The sequence below is a fragment of the Canis lupus genome, chromosome 11 (assembly GCF_011100685.1).
Source record: "Canis lupus familiaris isolate Mischka breed German Shepherd chromosome 11, alternate assembly UU_Cfam_GSD_1.0, whole genome shotgun sequence".
NCBI lineage: Eukaryota > Metazoa > Chordata > Mammalia > Carnivora > Canidae > Canis > Canis lupus.
Window position 1 is genome coordinate 46725142 of NC_049232.1, and position 22228 is coordinate 46747369.

Below are 22228 nucleotides of genomic sequence, written 5' to 3' on the forward strand. Positions count from 1 at the left end.
TGTCCTGTGCAACTCACAAAAAGAGAGAAGGGTAAAGGAGAAAGGTAAGTTGATTTAAAAAAAATAGCAAAAGCTATCTTAGGATAGTTTTTTACTAACTCAAAGTAAGTATAATGAGGTGAAAAGCTTTCTTTTTTTTCCCACCCTCATCAGCTGAAATACACTTGACATAGAACATTGAGTAAATTTAAGGTGTAAAACATGTTAATTTGATAGTAATGCTTTTTTAAAAGAATTGGGATGTCAACCATGTTCCTTCATATCTCAAACTTGTATGCCAGCATTTCTACTTGACATTACTTCTTGTGTTAGCATTCATAATGGTGATGATTATTATTTTGTTGCTTATAACTGTTTTTACCATTTTATAGGAATTATCTAATTTAATATTTACAACAACACTGTAAGGTAGGTATTATTAACCTCCCTTTTTTAAAAGATGAGAAACAGAGGTATAGTTTAAATAAATTATTCAAGATCCATCACTATTAACCACTTAGGGTAGGATGTGAACCTTTCTCAGAGCCCACTGTCTTAATCTCCAATGTATCTACTACCTTTTAAACTTATTTTAAACTTGATCCACTTCTGGATTCTCTATTCTGTTCCACTGATCTATGTGTCTGTTTTTGTGCCAGTACCACACTGTCTTGATGACCACAGCTTTGTAGTACAACCTGAAATCTGGCATTGTGATGCCCCCAGATATGGTTTTCTTTTTTAAAATTCCCCTGGCTATTCGGGGTCTTTTCTGATTCCACACAAATCTTAAAATAATTTGTTCTAACTCTCTGAAGAAAGTCCATGGTATTTTGATAGGGATTGCATTAAACGTGTATATTGCCCTGGGTAACATTGACATTTTCACAATATTAATTCTGCCAATCCATGAGCATGGAATATTTTTCCATCTCTTTGTGTCTTCCTCAATTTCTTTCAGAAGTGTTCTATAGTTTTGAGGGTATAGATCCTTTACATCTTTGGTGAGGTTTATTCCTAGGTATCTTATGCTTTTGGGTGCAATTGTAAATGGGATTGACTCCTTAATTTCTCTTTCTTCAGTCTCATTGTTAGTGTATAGAAATGCCACTGACTTCTGGGCATTGATTTTGTATCCTGCCACGCTACCGAATTGCTGTATGAGTTCTAGCAATCTTGGGGTGGAGACTTTTGGGTTTTCTATGTAGAGTATCATGTCATCGGCGAAGAGGGAGAGTTTGACTTCTTCTTTGCCAATTTGAATGCCTGAACTTTATGGGCAACTAATATTCGATAAAGGAGGAAAGACTATCCATTGGAAGAAAGACAGTCTCTTCAATAAATGGTGCTGGGAAAATTGGACATCCACATGCAGAAGAATGAAACTAGACCACTCTCTTGCACCATACACAAAGATAAACTCAAAATGGATGAAAGATCTAAATGTGAGACAAGATTCCATCAAAATCCTAGAGAAGAACACAGGCAACACCCTTTTTGAACTCGGCCATAGTAACTTCTTGCAAGATACATCCACGAAGGCAAAAGAAACAAAAGCAAAAATGAACTATTGGGACTTCATCAAGATAAGAAGCTTTTGCACAGCAAAGGATACAGTCAACAAAACTCAAAGACAACCTACAGAATGGGAGAAGATATTTGCAAATGACATATCAGATAAAGGGCTAGTTTCCAAGATCTATAAAGAACTTATTAAACTCAACACCAAAGAAACAAACAATCCAATCATGAAATGGGCAAAAGACATGAACAGAAATCTCACAGAGGAAGACATAGACATGGCCAACATGCATATGAGAAAATGCTCTGCATCACTTGCCATCAGGGAAATACAAATCAAAACCACAGTGAGATACCACCTCACACCAGTGAGAATGGGGAAAATTAACAAGGCAGGAAACAACAAATGTTGGAGAGGATGCGGAGAAAAGAGAACCCTCTTACACTGTTGGTGGGAATGTGAACTGGTGCAGCCACTCTGGAAAACTGTGTGGAGGTTCCTCAAACAGTTAAAAATATACCTGCCCTACAACCCAGCAATTGCACTGTTGGGGATTTACCCCAAAGATACAAATGCAATGAAACGCCGGGACACCTGCACCCCGATGTTTCTAGCAGCAATGGCCACTATAGCCAAACTGTGGAAGGAGCCTCGGTGTCCAACGAAAGATGAATGGATAAAGAAGATGTGGTTTATGTATACAATGGAATATTACTCAGCTATTAGAAATGACAAATACCCACCATTTGCTTCAACGTGGATGGAACTGGAGGGTATTATGCTGAGTGAAGTAAGTCAGTCGGAGAAGGACAAACATTATATGTTCTCATTCATTTGGGGAATATAAATAATAGTGAAAGGGAAAATAAGGGAAGGGAGAAGAAATGTGTGGGAAATATCAGAAAGGGAGACAGAACGTAAAGACTGCTAACTCTGGGAAACGAACTAGGGGTGGTAGAAGGGGAGGAGGGCGGGGGGTGGGAGTGAATGGGTGACGGGCACTGGGTGTTATTCTGTGTGTTAGTAAATTGAACACCAATAAAAAAATAAATAAAAAATAAAAAATAAAAAAAAAAAATAAACTTGAACTCCTAAATTTCCTCTCATGCCCTCCTAGGTCATCCTTGCTTCCTAGGAAATTAACACATATGCTTTGTACTCAAGTCAGAAATGTGAATATCTTTTTAATTAACTTTGTTTTCCATGGTTATTATGTACACTAAATATAGCTAGAATCCACACAGTTCTCTCCTCTCACCAGTTGAAGCCACCATAATTGATCATCTAGACTATCGCAAAGCCTTCTACTTATTCTCACTGATCCTGCTCATGACCCCTTCTACAATCCACTGCTCACACTCTAGCCAGGGTAGACTTCATAGCATAAATCATAATTTCACTACCCAGTGGCTTTGTATTGTACTTGGAATAAAATCTAATTATCTTATCATGGCCTACAAACTCTGACATGAACAGGCTACAGTCTACCTCTCAAATATTCTTTTTCTCTCATTTTTATTGAGCTTCTGCATGCTCTTCTCTTAATAAACCCGGGTCTCAAGCACCTAAGGACTTTGCTTTTCAGGAAATCAAGCCTGGAATGCTCTGCAATTGGATCCTCTTTATGCCTCATGTCTCAGTTCAAGTCATTTTCTCGAAAGAGGTTTTTCCTGAAATCCCAACATGGCCCCCTCCTATCAAATATATAGTCATATTTTTAATTTGTCTATAATCTCTTTTCCTCACTGGAATGTAGAACCCATGTGGACAAGATTGCTTAAAATTCCTGCTTAATGAATGTATAGATGAATGTAAACATGTTAAAGTATATTCTAATTATTCTTCCTTATTTCCATTCATTCCTGAAAGGAAGACAAAAAAACCTTGCATTTAAAGAATTAGTAAATAGAAAATCATGAAAGTATCATTTTTTCATATTCCTGCATGTATACCTCTTTTGAGATATTAAAACAATTTCCATTAAAAAATAAAATAAACTTATTTATACTTTTTTCCTTAAAAAGAAGACTCTAATTGTATGCATCAGTCTACATTATTTTCTAAAAGTTTCCTCACTGTAATACAGTGGCATTGTGGCATTCAGTACACAATAGCTGATACACATGTACTATTAATTTTGGATTTGAGCAGGAATTTTTGTGAGTGCATAAGCCAGGGTCAAATATTTAGAGATCATTAAGTCACTTGTGTCCTATTTGTAGCTCTGACCAATAAGGGAAACCAGTAATTGTCAAACAATACTGATACCAGCTTGTACAATTGAGGCACCAGTATTATTATTACAGGGCATATGCTTTGATTTTATTCACACAAAACAATGACATATAAAGATCTGATTAACTTAACTAGCAACACTTTTTATTTTCTTCTTATCTGAATCATTCTGATAATCTATGTGGAACCCCACTAAACTTTATTTCTATTTTCTCCCTTTTTGTTTTGGTTTAAAACATTGATTTTCAAATGTAAAGATATATGAGTGATATTTATATGCACATTAATCAAACTGCAGATTTTTGCCTAAATGAGTTTAAGGCAAGATTCAAGTGTCTATATTTATCACAAGCTTATTACACTGGTGGTGCTGATCCAAGTGACCATACTTTGAGTACCAAGAATTCAGATAATAGTTTCAGATGATTTCAAAACAATACTTGACTAATTCATGGTACATGAGTGTATATGTGTGTTTTCCATTCAAAAATGTTATTATAACTAATATTTTTTTTAATTTACAATCTCTTTTTTCAAAAAAGTGCCATTATTGTGAGGTCAATAATACTAAATAAGCAGTTAGTAAATTGTACATACTTCTGTTCTTATTTATAATTTATTGATAATTTTGAAAATAAATGTGTATCTAGCACACACTCCCTTAAATTTAATAATATATAACAAAATAAATTAAACATTGACTTTTTGTTACTGGCTAGTAAGATTTTAGGTAACTTTCCTTTCTTCTGCACATTTTTGTTTCCTATATCTTATACCTTACAAATTTTAGCTACAATTTACTGTCTTATAATACACTGTACTAAGTATATGTGTTTGTATAATTTCATATGTATGTGATATTATCTCATTTAGTTTATGTTTATAAAATGCTAATAAAAATTTATAATTTTTAGGCATTTACTAATGGCCAGATATTATATTAATGGTTTGCATGTGTTAATTCATTTAATCCTCACTAAAATGAAATAAACCATTAACATGCTGAGTTATTAGGTGGAGAGACAAGTTTGAGGTTAACTGGCTTAAGAGTGGCAAAAGTGAGATTCAAATCCAAGTATGCTAGACCTTATTTTTTATAACCAAGAGAAAATCAATATTTTTTGAATACTTAAGTAAATATCTTCCCTGATAGAAGATATTTAAGGTAGCCAAAACATCATAAAAGAAAACAGAGGACTCAACTTTTATACTATATACTTTATTAAAGGAAAATATTTATGTCAAAATATGAAGTATTTGCAAGGGAAAATCACTATAAATTCTACAGAATGCTAGTCCTAGTTTCCAAAATGTAAGAAATGATTTCATTGCTATATGTTACTTGGGTTTTTTACTGATGAAGATCCGTCTGAAAGCATAGTTTTTACCATTGTTGAAAAAAAAAAAAAAACCAGGAGAAAATAACTAGATATTAAAAGAAATAAGCTTTAAGAATGGTGGACCCAGGGTACCTAGGTGGTTTGGTTGGTTAAGTGTCTGCCTTTTGGTCAGGTCATGATCTTAGGGTCCTGGGATCCCGCCACAAGTCAGACTCCCTGCTTGGCAGGGAGTCTGCTTCTCTATCTCCCTCTATACCTCCTTGCAGCCACCTGCTCCTGCTCTCTCTCAAATAAGTAAATAAAATCTTTTTTAAAAATTATGAAAATGGTAGACCAATGAAACAAGGATATGCTTATCTCTGACATTTTCAGCCAAATTTCCAAATAGCAAGATATTCCATAAACATTTCTCCAAATTCCATTAACAAAATAGTCACCATTGGTCATGCCTACATTCACCATTTCTCCTATTGTGAGTACCATTACTGAAGCATGTCTTAACTATTGGAATCATTTTATATATGCATAAATACATGCATGGACACATGCATGGATATAAGGGGATTTTTTTTTGGAATTAAGACTCAATACATTTTGAGGAAAACTTAATAGGGACATGTTCAAAAAGAATCTCAAACCCCATACTAAATTACTCTTAACTAGTTTGATAGATTATGTTCTTATATGATTTCGTATGGGGTTCACTTAAATTTCCAAAAAGTTGATATTATCTTTGTTGTTTAATAATGATTTCACTTAGACTTAGTAAGAAATAAAAAAAAAAATTTTTTTTTCACAACACAGGAAAGGTATAGTCTCTTCCCATTAGGTTAACATGGCTCCATTCTGAGAGGAGTTTAACAAGAACTGGCCAGTTTTTATCTTGTTCATACTCCTCAAGGCCAACTTACCATTTTCTTTGGCTACATTTTCAAATGCTATCTTCAACTATTTCTTTGTAAAGAAACACTTAAGTGGCTCCACAATATAATGCAACTTAGTGGATGATGTTTCCAAAACAATTACTCAGAGAAGTTCATTGTCTTCAAAAACAGATGGGGAAGTTCATGGTGGAAGATCCAAGCATGGAGCTAAAAATGACTATAGTTTAACCTTCAGCTAGGATTAAGGAGAAAAATAAACTGCATATAGAAGTGTGCTTGTGTAGAGTGGTGGTTCAATACTGATGGGGGGGGGGTGGAAGGATTGTTAGAATAAAGAATCCAAGAAATTTAATACCCCTAGGTTATTTTACTGATCACCTCCTAACTGGCTTCTTAGATTTAAGCCTCTTTCTTATTCAATCTATTTCTAAAATGCTTCTGTGATTCCTAATCAATTTTCTTACATTATCTTAAATTTGTTTTAGTATTCAAACTCTTATTTAAGACCTTGATACTTCTATTATCCATGATATAAAGAGGGTAGATGGATTTTCCTGAAAAACAAAGGGTGTTGCTACCTCTCCATACCTACAACTCCTCCTTCTTCTTAGCTCTCCTATTGCAACAGACTTTGAACTGAGTCATCTGCCTCAACAACAATGGTCTTGCTTCCTTTTGTCCTAGAAGTCTTTCACTGATCTCACCAGATTAAATTCTCCAAATCAAAGCTAGAATCCTGTCAATCCTTTTTTCACAATGTTTCTAAGGCTCCCCATTCTTTATGAAATATGGGGATAGATGGGGAAAAGGGAGCCCAATTTCTAACTCCTTGGCTTGGGCTCAAAGACTTCCACAGTCTTTAATCTACCTACTCATGTTCTGACTATTTCTCTCATTCATTTATAAGCACTTACAGGGCCAGAGCCATACTTTGGTTCATCTTCACAGTTGCTTTCTCTGGTTCAATCCAATGTGTATGTTAACTCTGAAATAAAGGAGGAAAAGGGATTCCTTCTCTGCCCCCTCATCTTTTTTTTCTGAAAAGGTAGTGAAGTGGTGGACTGAGAGTGCAGATCCCTCATAGGTTATTGCAGGTCATGTAGACGTAGTAGTTTAAGACCTAGTTTGTGCTGCTCCACCCTAAGACAATTCTATCATTCATCTGGTGGTAGCTACATAACTGCAGGTACATTCAATAAGAAGAATTAGCCAGCTTCAGATATTGGCTTTATCTTTTAAAGCCTAAGAGTTGCAAAGCATTCAAATCTTATTTTAGCTACACAAGTGTAGGACAGGTAGATTCATTTAGTATAAAATAATTTTTCTTAGAATTAAGACTGTTTCTCATTAAATCTATTATCGTCATTTGTCTTGATCTCTGTGACCACAGAGAATCTTGCTGGTATTCCTGTCTCCAAAGCAATGGACTATCTGTTGATAAAGTGCTTTTTTGTGTACTGCAAGTATTTTGGAAATAGCTTTGGATCAAACTAAATGAGTTCCAGTATAAATAAAAAACCTGAGACACTGCAGCCAGCACTCAGCAAGATATTGGTGTGACAGCTATAAAGATACGGTATGACCTCCTGCAATTGATGTTTTGTGTTGAGTGCAGGGTCTAATAAAATGAGTTCCATCGTGGAACTTGCATGTTCAATGAAATCTGTATTAAACCTAAATATAAGCTTTGACTACTGCTTTAGTGACATTTCAAAAAAGAAAAGATAAAAGACAAACTATAACTAGATTGGTAGTTTGAGTCACATTTAAGACTCAAAATAACTGTTAAATATGTACTTTCCATTCTAATCAAGGTGAGAAGTGAAGGAATATTCATTTTATGTCTGTTGCCTGGCTGTGAACATTATTTCAAATACACTGAAACATGACTTACTTTATTTATTTTAAAACCTCTGGCACATTTTATGGTTTGATTCATTTTCTAACACTTTCAAAGCTGTATGTAGTTCATTAAATTACACTTGTTTCATATAAGCATCCTGAATATCTACTGTCAACCTAAAAAGATTGGGGGTACAAGGATTTCTTCTAAATATGTTCTACTTCCCTCATAGAGATCAATGCAGACAGCCTCCTAAAGAGCCATAATGTTTCATCACTGTAGGGAAAGCTTCGGATTCTGGTAAGTTACATAGAGAAGGGAATGACCTCAAGCTGTGCTCTACCTATAGCATGAGCAATTAACTAGGGGTTCCAGTATCAACACTAGCTTTGAATAACATGACCTTTCCTAAAATGCTCTTCACCTGAGTGAGGTGAATGAGAATTGTCAAGTGAAGTTTGGCTCTCATCGATTTGGGTATAGCTCAGTGACAAACAATCACACAATCTTCAAGTAATAAGCAACACAAACCACCAAAGCATTCTCCCAATTGGCATGGAGATACAGGCTTTTGCTCACAAGGGACCCATGATGGAGCTCCATTGGCATCAACAAAAGAGCTGGAACAAGAACTCTATTTTATACATGTGTATGCAGTGGAAGCCAGCCTTCTTGTGCCTGTCACACACTGGCCCAAGTTTTACCCTCTTGTCCTATTCAGAAAATATAGAATCCTAGTTTCACATGGCAGATCTTCAAATAATTGAAGGAAGTTATCATTGCCCTGCAGGAATAGGGAGCATCTTTCAGACTCAACATCACCACATTTGAACACAAAGTGACAGACACATTCCTCACATGACATATTCCCAGACATCTCACTATTCTGGTCACCTTCTTTTGGATGCACTTCAATTTGTCAATGTCTCTTTTTAAGATATATGGAACATCCTATGACATTTCTGAGGCTTTTAGCAGAATGGAATATCCTGAGAATAGCAGTAAATTTCTCTGGTTTGTGAAGAATAATGAGCCCTAAACTTAAATAAAATTTCCACTTCTCAAAATTGGACAGAAAAAGAACTAACCACAAGAATATTAATGGATCAAAAATTCAACATTAAGCTTAGTGTTGTTACAGAACAGTATGTGGGAAAGCATGGTCTATAATCTGCAACCCACAGGCAACCCGTGAATCAGTTGTCTGCGTTATTTGTTCAATCTCCAAAATACTGACCTCTCTATGAAAGGATAGAAAAAAATATCAGTCAGAGAAAGTACCTGGGTCATGACATTCCCCTGCACCAGCTGAGTAACCTTGGACAAGTCACCAAAATCTGTGCTTTTCAATTGGTTCATTATTGTGATGGTGATTTTCTCTGTCGATTTGAGTAGGTCAGGAGGTGCCCAGATATTTAGCAAAATATTATTTCTGGATGTGTCTGTGAGGGTATTTCTGCTGAAAATAGTATTTGAACTGGTGGAACTAGGAAAACAGTTTGCCCTCCCCAATATAAGTGGGTATTATCCAATCTGTTGAGGGTCTGGTCAGAACAAAAAGTTGGAGGAAGGAAGAATTCAGCCCTTCCTGCCTAATTGCTTGAGATAAAACATCATTGATCTTTTCTTGCCTTAAAGTCCTGGTCCTGAGGACTTTAAGACCTTACCAAATTACACCACTGGCTTTCTTTGGGGTCCAACTTGCAGAAAGCAGATCTTAGTACTTCTAGCCTCCATTACTGTGTAAACCAATTCCTTATAATAAATCTCTTCATATATGCTTATTATAGATAAAGTTAAATACTATCTATAATAACATATATACACATTATATATAATAACATATATATCCTATTGGTTCTGTTTCTCTACAGACTCCTAACACAATCAGTAAATGAAAGTTTTCCCCAGATAATCACTAAGGTTACATGTCAACTCTATTTAACTTTGTAAGAGATTTAAAAGTTTCAAACTTCTTATTGGTCAGGAGTCCTGACCAATAAATTATAAATAATTTTGATTATAATTTAGCCCTGATTTAATAGTTTTATATCTTCAATAAAGTTTGAGAAATGTTTCACTAGTTCCCATAGTCTTCCTATTCACTTCTTTATCTGTCAGTTTACCAGGCAACTTACTTTTGTACATTCTATGAGCACAGCACAGTGCTTGGCAATAGGGATGATACAAAGGAATAAAATTGCAGCGCTTTCCCTTGAAGAACTTACAGTCTATTTAGGCAGACAACATATGATATTTCAATGTAAAATATGAGTGTGAAAATATGAGTGTCAGATGTTGGTAACAATAGATGATAATGGAATTCACAGGAAGAAAAGATCACCATGGCCTAGTAAGATAGAAAATACTCATGAAGGAGATGGAAAGAGCCAGGGAAGCTGATGATGTATGATTTTGATAGCTTGGAGAAGGGAGTATGTACATACTGGTCATAGTGATCAAGTATTTAAAGAGCCTTCTGTTGTTCTAGAAACTACACAGTGGTTGCATGCAACAATCCTGAAACATGTAATCACTGGATGAGAATCCAAACATAAACAGAATTTCAGCAACCCCTCATACGCACAATATCCCACCTTGCTTAGCTGAAACAATACAACAAGCAACCAGGTTATGTAAACCCTATGGGGCCTGTGTAGCATTGTAAGTGTAAATGTTAGGAGGCTTGAGAACAGGAGGGGACCTGGTATCTACTTCTGGGGTCTGACATATATATTCAGAGATACATGTTTCAAAAAAATAAAATAAACTTGCTCTTAACTAGCTTTAGAGGGAGTGATTCTGAAAGTTCTGCTACTGCCTAATCACTGTTCTTGGCACTCCATCCAACTGGTATGGCACAGGTTTCATGGCTTTAATTATGGGGCCAAGTGACACAGCTCCTAATGACTAACTTTTATGGCAGAAATAAAAGCATGAGGCTTCAAAATAACTTCCAGTTTGTCTGGAAAGACATCAATTTAATAGGAAGGAAGAAGGTTGAGGATATCTCTCTGATGTCTAGGTAGGAATCCTGCAGAACTGAAATGTTGGGTCCTGCTGCTAACCTCTTCCAACAACCTGCTTGAGAGAAGTGCTGGTTGCTGTTGAGCCCAATCATTTTCTTGAAGAAAACAGGCATAGTGGTGACAAGTAAAAGATTCTGTGCACCAATTTCTTACACTCAAGTGAAGTAAATGTAAACCCGTTATTGGAACAAGAGTGCACTGGCAATTAGTGTGTCCCAAACGGTGGATGTGAAGTAACCAGAGCTTGGTAAATATTTATTGAATAATCGAGTCTCATAAAAACTAGAGTTGTTTTGTGTCACTTAGAGAAAAGGTACATTTATTGCAATCAAGAACTTATCCCTAGAAATTTCCTCTGACACCCCCCAACAAAGGAAAATACATATACACACATTGATGCGTCTGCCTACGTGTGTGTGTGTGTGTGTGTGCGCGCGTATTGCTTTCTGTTGTTTACATTTCTGTTTTCAGTCTATTCCCTGGGCAGCCCGGGTGGCTCAGCAGCCCAGGGTGTGATCCTGGAGACCTGGGATTGAGTCCCGTATTGCGCTCCCTGCATGAAGCCTGCTTCTCCCTCTGCCTGTGTCTCTGTCTCTGTCTCTCTGTGTCTCTGATGAATAAATAAATAAAATCTTTAGAAAAAAAAAACAAAGCCTATTCCCTCATGTACATGAAAGATTATCTCCTTTTACATTCAGCAGTGCACTGGTGATAATAGGCCTCCAACCAAATATTCCTTTAATGTCATAAGGACATCTTGAACTAACTCTCCTTTAACTCATGAAATACAATCCCAATTTCCAAGGAACAAAACACTAAATATAATTTTTTAAAATAATAATATAAAATAATAACCTGCAGGCAGGAGACAGAATCTATAGTCATTCCCTGACGAGTTGGAACATGCAGCTAGAATCCTTTTGTAAGGCTTTAGTATTCTCCTATTAAGGGTGCTGACTTGGTTGAGACAAATGGAGAATTGTGCTCAGTGCCAAGCAGGGAAGGCAGGGGAAGTTCCAGAGGAAGTTGGCATCAAGTCAGTGTAATAAGAAGGTATAGCGTGAAAATGTTAACAATATATACAGTAAACTACAGAAAAAAAAACAAGCAAAGTCCTGCTTTGGCTGGAAGAAAGCCCAAAGTTAAAAGTGCTCACTAATCCAAGAGATAATTTTGGAGATAGACACTGGTCCCTTTGGTGCAAGCAACTAGCTCTGTTTCATCTTCTATATTTTGCCTCTCACAGGCTATCTCCTAAGAGTCCAGACAACATGGGAATCCATGATAAATACTTTTTAAAAATGCATCTCCCTGCACTGCAATTGAGGGAATGCATTATAGAGTAAGTTCATGTTTCCAACGTTTACTCAGCAGGTATTTCTAGAATGCAGGTAACATAGTTCAGCACATATCAATCTGATATTTTTTTAGAAATGACTAAATAGAGTTTGGGTCATAAACATGATAATTGCTATACTGAAACTTCTAAGGAAATTTGTCTAAAAAATATTTGACAACCAAATGTATGAGAGCTAATTCAATATAATCAATCTTTCCATGAAACATCTTCTGCTACTTTTCAAGTCACATAAAATGTGTGGGAAATATCAAAGTGCTGAATGAAAGACTGAGTAGAGTGTATACAAATGTCCATAATAAGTCCACAAGAAAAACTAACATAAGCAGTGGCATAAATCTTAATCTTTTCTGTACTGTGACAACACAGGCTGGGAATGCAGTTAGATGCATTCAGACTTGACCCTAATTTATTGCTGACTTGGCATAAATGTTAAATACTGCTGCTGTAGCCATTACCACAAACTCTTTAATTAACAGGGGGAAATAATGGAATATTTTTTTAGCTTAAGTTACCAAGATGTTCTCAGTTAATACAGGTTAGCTATTTGATGAGGAGTCTCAGCTAGCTGTTTTATATGATCCACAGCATATAGATTACAAAACAAAACAACATAGAAAAAAATTGTTACTCCTACTTAAAAGGCTCCAAACTATACTCAAATGCATGCTCTGACACTTATGCTCTTACATATGGCCCTTCAGACATCTATTTTGCATATACGTACACTTTCTCTCTTACCAATCCAAATGACAACCATTTCACCAGGATACAACTTTCTTACACCCTTCCCAGGGGGATGGTTTTGAATAGTAAAAAGCTATGTGAGAAACATGGATGGGAATTACAGGTGCTGAAGTATTATCAGCATGGATTCTTAGCATTGTTGGGCTTTTTGAAATTTGACAAATATTTGGGAGCTTCTAGAACCTTGAAAAGATATCAAGAAGAGAATTGAAAAATACATAGTAATATCTAGGAATTCTGGGGAAAGGCTTTGGTAAAAGAACTCTCCCTTTCAAAGTCTTAATGATCAAATTCCATGTAAAGATAGAGAATCCCTGAGTTAAATTTGCTATAACTAGCCCATTTTCATAGACTAAAGTATAAATAAATTGAAGAATATTTTAAAATACTAGTTTGAGGAATGGACTATGAACAAAAAGAATGATTTTAAGCACATATTCTGTTCCTCATTCAGCCTTAAGTCATCTTTTGATGGCACTACTAGCAAATATTAGGCTAGGTGGACAAATAAAGTGACTCATGGTGGCAGCTCCTATTCTATATTCTTCTAATCATACTCTTAGGTTTCCAGGAAACTTGGTTTTCAAGTACTCTAAGTCAATGTATATAAATGGGCAAACTTGCTTAAATACTTTAGCAAAGAGACACTCCCCTGACGAACTAAAATTGATTACTTATTAATTAAGTCATATTGTAAACATATTTAACTCCTTACCATGATCATCCAAAGTGATATATCCTAAGATAGTTAAGGCTGCTCAATATAGATTAGTGGTGAACACACTAGCTCTGGAGTGAAACATTGAGTTAAGATCCTGGCACCATTGAAAGACTTCGACTGCCCCATTTAGATCTCAAACTTTGTATCTGGGTTCTTCTTTCCAGCTTGTCTCTTGGCTCAGAGAGAAGACCTTGAGGGCAAAGCATCCCTTGGAGTAACTGAACCTACCTCCTTAAGCAATAAGGACAGCCCTGAACCAGGAAGACCCCACCAATGATTGACTCCCAGACAATGATCCATCTGACCTGCACTGCATACCTGCACATATCCAACCATTTTTGCCCCATATTTTCCTTATATAAACCTGGAAGTATTTTCTGGGGACAGTCTTTGAGATGTTAGTTCACTGTTTTCCTTTCACTGAAATAAATCCCTTTCTGTGTCACCACCACTCCTCTCTCTACCTTCAGATTTTATCTGTGGCAGGTGGCCTAACCTGGTTTGTTTGGGACCACCAGAGCCAGGTGCTCCTGCTCCCCTACGCACTGGCTACATCTCCATTAACTGGTTATTTATGGAGTAAGGTATTTGACTTTCCTAAGCTAACATTTCCTCACCTGCAAAATAAGTGTTGCAAAACAACAGTAACTACTTCAGACAGTTGTGAGAATCAAATAAGGTGTTATACGGTAATGAGTTACACATAATAAGTAACCTATAAAGTTAGTTATTTTTACTTTTATAAATATCCTTTTTTATTAGTAGTATCCCAGGTATAAAACCTAAGCATTTCTCAGTGCCTAAATCTAAAGATTTCTCTAGAAAAAATTGATCAGAAGTATCTTACCACATGGCAATGCTAGTTATACCAAATTATAGTTGCACATTAAATTGTAATCGTATGTGAGTTAATAATATTATTTTCTGTCATTAAATTATCTCCTGGTGAATCAGGACCAATAAAAATTGTTTTGTACATGTTTGACCAATAAACAAATGCCTCATATTTTACTTAGTATTCTGCAATTTACAAAATTTTAAAATAAATTATTTTGTTTTTGAAGGGGAGGAAAACATATCACTCCAAAATATGCCTTTCTGGCATATTGATTATTTTAGGCTAATTATTCTTGAGAACAGACATAGGAAAAGCTTTGTAAACTAAGTAGAAGTCACCATTTTGTAAGAGTCATTTACAAAGTAAGGGGAAAATCTCCATTTATAAGGGAAATCTCCATTTCTAAGAGTGTCTCCTTCTCTGAATCAGGAAAAAGAGGATGAGTCCAAATTTCTAGAAAGTATTTATTATCAGTGGAGAAGGCAAAAACTTGAATCTGGATAACAACCCCACGCTTATTTACTGGGTTTTGCCAGATAACCTGCAGAACCGCCTGCCCCTTCCCCTACACACACACACACACACACACACACACACACACACACACACCTTATTTTGTCTTTAGCTGGAGATGATATTCAAAGTGATGGCATGGGCCATTTCAAGGAGTTACTCAGTTTTCCTGGGTATCTCTTATGTATATAGAAAGTATACATGTTTCTGGTTTTCTCCTGTCAATCTGTCTTTTATTATGGGTGACACGGTGGGAGGTGAAGGGTATTGCAGCCAAGAATGTAGAATAACAGAGGGAAAACTGTTTCCTCGTCTACATTTTGATTTGTGTAGCCAATGCCTATTGAGACCTAGGCTTCAAGGAAGCCAGGACTGCATAGATATATAGGGAACCACCGCTGTTCTCAAGAAAGCTTATATTCTAAAAATGTATGTATAGTGGAAGAGAGAAGTTCTCTCTCTACTTGCCTACCCTCCACCACCAATTGAAGCCAGTTTTTAGAATACTGATTGGACAATATTTATTAATGACTGTGACCATCACACTTTAAGATTTCATATTGGGGTAGGGGAGAGTTTTCTTTTATATTTCCCTCTTCCTTTTAATATTGTGAATAAGTTGATGAAGGGTCTGTTCTTTGAAGAAAAGCCTGACTTTTGATCTATCTTTTCTTGTATTTTAGTTTAGTTTCTCTTTTTAATTACATTAATAGCTGGTAAGATTGAGGTTTAGGGAGGTAAGGAAAGGTGTATAGGTCTTGTTTATGTAAGAAATAAAGCTTGGTATTCCAATTGGCAAAAAAATATTTATAGAAATAGATGTAGGTCTTTCCCAAAGGTTGAGAAATGAATATGCATTTCAAGAAATAAAATCATCAGCAAATAAAAAATAACTTCCATATATATAGCTTTTCAAACATTCAACTTAGTTTTAATAGGTAGAGATTTTAAAATTTTCCTATATACATTTCAATAACTTATAGAAAATTTAAGTAAATTATAGAATATTAGTTAACATGCAAAGGACTTTTGAACAAAAAAAAGCTGAAATGCTTTTATGCATTAGAGAGTGGCTTCCGGCTGAGAACACTGTGTCCTTGGGTATCAGTAAGTATATTTTATATAAGAAATGAACAATTTGACTATTCTGATTAGTATGTTAAAGACTTATCAGGTCACTTGTTGAGAGATTTTCTCTTGTGTCTGAACCCAAAATTGAAGTTGAAGTGAAATATACTTTTCTATTTAATTTTGTTCTTTGTTCAGCTCTTTCAAAAATCTCAAGAAGAAAAAGGAATAATTATACCATTATGTTTGGCAACTTCTGGATTGACCAAATCCCTCCCACACTCCTAATATTTTGAAATAAGGCAAGATAATGATGAAAGTAAAATCACCAAACAAGCAAGTACTGAATTCAGTCTTGTCAGCAACGTTCCAGAGTAGCACATGGATGTATGGTGTGTGCTGCTTTCAAATTCCAACCCAATAAGATGGTAAAAGATTCCACATAGTGAACAGACTCAAGGGAACAAGTAACACTTATGACCCACTATAACCTGAGGGGAAGACAAGTATATACATTGCAGAAATTTAACAAAAGAAAGCAATACTCCAGCTTAGAAATATTGAGTCAGTGGTTCCAAAATGCAACCAATCAGCTGTTTCTTATGGGTGGTACAATAAACAGTTCAAGGGCTTGTTAAAAAGCAAATTCTCCAGTCTCTACTCCAAGAGATTCCAAGGTGAACAAAACAGTAATGTGCATTTTAAAGCTCCCCAGGTAAATCTGAATAGAATTAGGTTTCTGAGCAACTGGGTTAAAGCAATTTGCCCAAAGCATATCCAGTGACTGAAAAGGCCAGAACCACAAACTATTTCTCCCAGCTCCTTTCATAATAGCAAATTCCCTAAGGATAGCCTGGGATTAATTCAGTCCAAATATATATAAGACAATAAACACACAAAATACTCTTGGAGTATATGAAGAATCTATGGTCAATCTATGGTCAATAAAAAACTTCTATCTTAAAGATCAACACCTTGATAGTATGGCAAAGGTAGGAAAAAATGACATTCTCACACAATCCTGGGGTTATATAAATTAGTTTTACTTTTCTGAAGGACAAATTATCAAGACCTACCAAAGCTACCAAGTTATTGTTCATAACCTATAATTTGATGATTGTACTTCAAGAAAATCATTCTACAGATATGCCTCCATATATATTTAAAGATGTATATTTTTTTAAAGGTGGCTGTAAGTTTTGTAACCATAAAAATCTAAGGAAAAAATACAAATCCATCTAAAAAGAAAACAATGAATTTGTGTATAGTTTTTGGTGAAGTCTTTCTAGTTTTCTATATAGAGTATCGTCATCTGTGAATAGTGAAAGTTCGACTTCTTTCTTGCTGATTTGGATGCTTTTTATTTCTTTTTGTTGTCTCATTGCCAAGGCTAGGACTTCCAGTACTGTTATTTAATACTGGTAGGATGGCTTGTTCTTGACCATAGAGGAAAAGCTCTCAGTTTTTTCCCCATTAAGGATATTAATTGTAGATCTTTTGTATATGGTCTTTATGATGTTGAGGTATGTTAGAATCAATGTACAGAAATCTGTTGCATTTCTTTTTTCTTTTCTCTTTTTTTGTTGTTGCATTTGTATACACCAATAATGAAGCAGCAGAAAGAGAAATCAAGGAGTTGATCCCATTTACAACTGTACCAAAACCCATAAGATACCTAGGAATAAATCTAACCAAAGAGATAAAAGATCTATACTTTGAAAACTAGAGAACACTTATGAAAGAAATTGAAGAGGACACAAAGAAATGGAAAAACATTCTATGCTCATGGGTTGGAAGAACAAACATTGTTAGAATATCTATACTCTCCAAAGCAATCTACACATTTAATGCAATCCCTGTAAAAAGCCACCAGCATTTTCACAGAGCTAGAACAAACAATCCTAAAATTTATATGGAACCACCAAAGACCCTGAATAGCCAAAGCAATCTTGAAAAAGAAAAAAACAAAGCTGGAGGCATCATAGTTCTAGACATTAAGCTATATTACAAAGCTATAATCATCAAGACATGATGATACTGGTACAAAAACACAGATCAGTGGAATAGAATAAAATAACCAAAAATGAACCCATAATTATATGGACAATTAATCTTTGACAAAGTAAGAAGGAATATCCAACAGAAAAAATGGTGTTGAGAAAACTAGACAGCAATGTACAGAAGAATGAAACTGGACCACTTTCTTATACTGTACACAAAAATAAATTCAAAATGGATAAGAGATCTAAATTTGAAAGAGGAAACCATCAAAATCCCAGAGGAGAACATAGGCAGCAGTCTCTCTGACATCACCCATAACCATGTTTATATATTAACTTTAAAATAAAATCAAAGCTGGTCAAATATTTAAAATCAAATCAATAATTTGTGATATTCTCAGACAACTCTGATATATCTAAACTGGCTAGAAGAACAATAATCCATTTTTTAAAAGATTTTATTTATTTATTTATTTAAGGAGGACAGAGAGAGACTATGAGCAGGCAGAGGGGCAGATAGATTGGGAGAGAGAATCTCAAGCAGACTCCATGCTGAGCATGGAGCCTGGCACGGGACTCCATCTTATGACTCTGATATTATGACCTGAGCTAAAATCAAGAGTCAGAAGCTTAACCAGTTGAGCCACCACGTATTCCAATAAGTCATTTTAAAAGTATGATTTATTTTACTCCATTTTGTTCCAAAGGGCATTTAGGCAGTTTATAAACCAGGCACCTGAAGTATAGTAAAATAAATAAAGTAAAAGTCTAAAGAAGGATTAGAACTATAATAATAAAAGAAGGGAAATACTTCATGATGTGATGCCACATCATGAGTTTAAATTTCTTACTTTGACTAGGCATAAATCTTGGCTCTGAGGTTTCTGAAAATTAGAGCAAAGAGGAGAAAGCAGAAAAAAAAGTTCACATCATTCTTATTGTTGGCAAATGAGCGAATTTATCAATCGCCATGAGAAGACAGATTTTCTGGTCCTAAGCCATATGGAAAATATCTTGTGTACATCATGGTACAGGGGCCAATTAGTCTTGAAAATGGTATCTTTGAAAACAATTTTATATCAGATTTTAAAATTTCACTTTTGGCCCTCTCTGCTATGATCTTAGTGGAAACCAATGTGGACAAGAATTTCCTACACAGAGCTGAATCACATTAGGTGCTACATATGTGTCTTGCATGTGCCAATAAGTGGAGTAAGGGAACAATATCTGACCAAATTGCCTAAACTATCCAATCTCCCAGTTCTAGTGTCTTGGGGAAAAAACTATGCCAAACAAATAAAGTATTAACAGCAACATATTACACTAACTCATACACTGAGAATGTGAAAGCTTTCTGCTAGCCTGAAGCACACTTAAAAAAACATCCAAAATTACTGCAAATTAGGGGTATAATATAAATTTTGTCACAGTTGTAATGAAGGGTATGCTATTGGCAATCTGGAGCTGCATAACGTAGCTTTAGGTTACAATAAAACACCATACACTCCTGTCAAGTCTAATTTTGTTGTTTTCTTTAAAAGTAAACCTTTTAAAAATAATTTTGGTGCTCTTCCAATGTTCTATTAATTCCTAAAATATTGACAGATGTTAATTATTCCCTTCACTGGAGTAGATGCATGGAATGGTTTGAACTAATCATCAATGAGCAATGAGTCTCTGAATTCCAAGCAGCACCTAGAGGGACTGTTAAATATTGCTACCACACAGAATGCTTGGAAACATCTTCCACCAGACCTGGAGAAAAAAATAAATAAATGCTAATTCAGAAAACTTCTGAAAGAAACAAGTGGTAAACAACTTAAACATTGAGTAATCATCCTAAAAATAATTATAGCTTGCCTGGTTTTATAAATTTACTAAGTATTAATGCACTGTATTGGTCTAGCTACTAATAATAGAAAACTCAAACAACTCTATCAGAGAGGGGTTTATTATTCTCAAATTCCTGGGCTGGTTTTGATGTTCAGAAATATATGTCTTTAAGGACACAATAATCCCATCCTCCTGACTCAGAGTCTTTAATCTGTAGTCTTTGTCCTATCATATTATACATCCCAGAACTTATGTGTTTTTACTTAAGGACTTTTGGAAGTTTTGTCTTTAAATCTCAGAAAAAAAGACTAACCTATGTAGACTTAACCTATATCAATAATGTTTATGTGTACCTTTCACAAGAAAGATGCTTTTGGTTCATTTCACCATATCCTGAAGGGAAGCCGTTCTCCTCCAATATTTACAATATTTTACAACTGCTATGATTGTTACCTTCTTTCTAAGCTCGAGATAAGGAATAGGAGGGAAGTTGGAAATGCAGAAGAGGCACTGAAAATGCCATTTTGTAGTCTTGGTGTGAAAGACAGATGGATTGCTTGCTTTCTAGAGCACAGAAGTAGAACATGGAGAATCAATAAGTAGAAAGAGCTCATAGTCAACTCTACCTGAAGATTCTGAGTATCATTTTCATCTTACTATTCAATATGTAAAGAAGAGATGAAAGGTACCTGATAAAATCCTGTCTTGGGAAAATCTGCCTGGTCAATGATCAATATGTTTCCCTTGTCTCTCGCTCATTGACAAATGAGACAAATTTCTTGTTCTATTGCAATGAACTCAATTCAAATGGCTAGTTAACAATTATCTATATTTTATTTTGACATAATGGGTTCAAACCTAGACTTATCATTTACCAGTTGAAAAACTTTTCATAAATTCCTTAAATTACTAATATACTGGTTTTCTTCAAGTATAAAACAATGGGGACACATTTCTGAAAAATAAATGGTACAATGTACATAAAAGCACCTAGCATACACATAATACATAGCCAAGTTAGATGTTAAACAAATGGCATTCTTTCATCTCATTCTCACTGAAGAGCCACTGTGTTACAAATGGGACATTTCTACAAATGCTTGTAAAATGTCTCTCTCCTACAATCCTTTTTAATGAAGGTTTTCTAGATTGACCTAAAGAATAGCAGATAATTCTCTATGTCCCCACTGGATGCTATAGCTGTACAGCCACAGAGGTGGCATGAAGTATGTCATCTCCTAGAAACTTCTTTTTGTTGACAGTTAATGAAAATGATCCCAGGTTAGAAGCAAATTGTAAAAGCAGAGACTTTTCTTGGTATTGCTTTTCCCCCTAAGTGGCAACCTCTGTCTCCTATTCTAACCCCTCAGAAGCCATCTGCTCCTCCTCCTCGTTTCCTCTTACACCATCCTTATTCTTATATTTCAAGATGAAACCCTGAATGGAGTCATTGTGTGGGTGTTTTGATTGGAAGACTATCTGAGCTGGATCTAAATTGGAGGAGAGTTGTGCCTCAGGTAACTGATGGATTCAAGTGAAGATGGGGGCCTCCACACCAAGAAAACCCGCTACCAACAATCTCATCTTATTCACATAGCATGTCTTACTTTCTATTTCTGAATGCATGCCCCTATAATCAAAACTTGTGTTCCTCTACAGGAACCAATGAATCCCCAGACATTTAAGGAAAACCAAAACCATTAGTTTTGTTAGGATCCTCAAGATCAAAGATATCATCATATCCATAAAAAGAAATTTTAAAAAATAATTTCTGAAGAAAATAAAAATAAATGGCTGCTAATTTTTTAAAGTGAGCTAAATAGACAACTGTATATAATCTGAAGTCAGATTGGTTGAATGATTGTGGCAAGACATTTTTTCAGAATGCACAACAAAATAAAGAATTGAAAAGTAAAACAAAAGTGTTAAGGGGAAAAAAAAACAGTGTTAAGGGGCAGAACATTCCAACATTCATTTAATAGAAATTCCAGAGATGATTATAGAAATCATGAGGAAAGTATCTTTTGCATAAAATAGAAGACATGCAAGATCCCATAAATAAATAAATAAATAAATAAATAAATAAATAAAGTGGCTGCAAGTAGAAAGGAAATGACTGAATGCTGTGCAGAAAAAAAAATAAGAAAAAGAGAAATATGGACATATTTCAGAAACCAAATTATAAAAAGCTACAAGAAAAAAAAAGGTTATATCCAAAGAAATGAGGATCAGATTAGTCCATGTCATTTTAGAAGTTATAGCAGAAGATGGAATATAATAGTGCAATGTCTTAAAAAACCTTGGCCCCATACCCAGCAA

At 35.2% G+C, this 22228-nt stretch overlaps 1 protein-coding gene across 6 annotated transcripts in view; it reads right to left on the reverse strand.

Annotated features, from left to right (window-relative positions):
• Positions 1–22228, reverse strand: part of LINGO2 (leucine rich repeat and Ig domain containing 2) — a 1117067-nt gene that overhangs the window by 487968 nt on the left and 606871 nt on the right. The window lies entirely within an intron of this gene.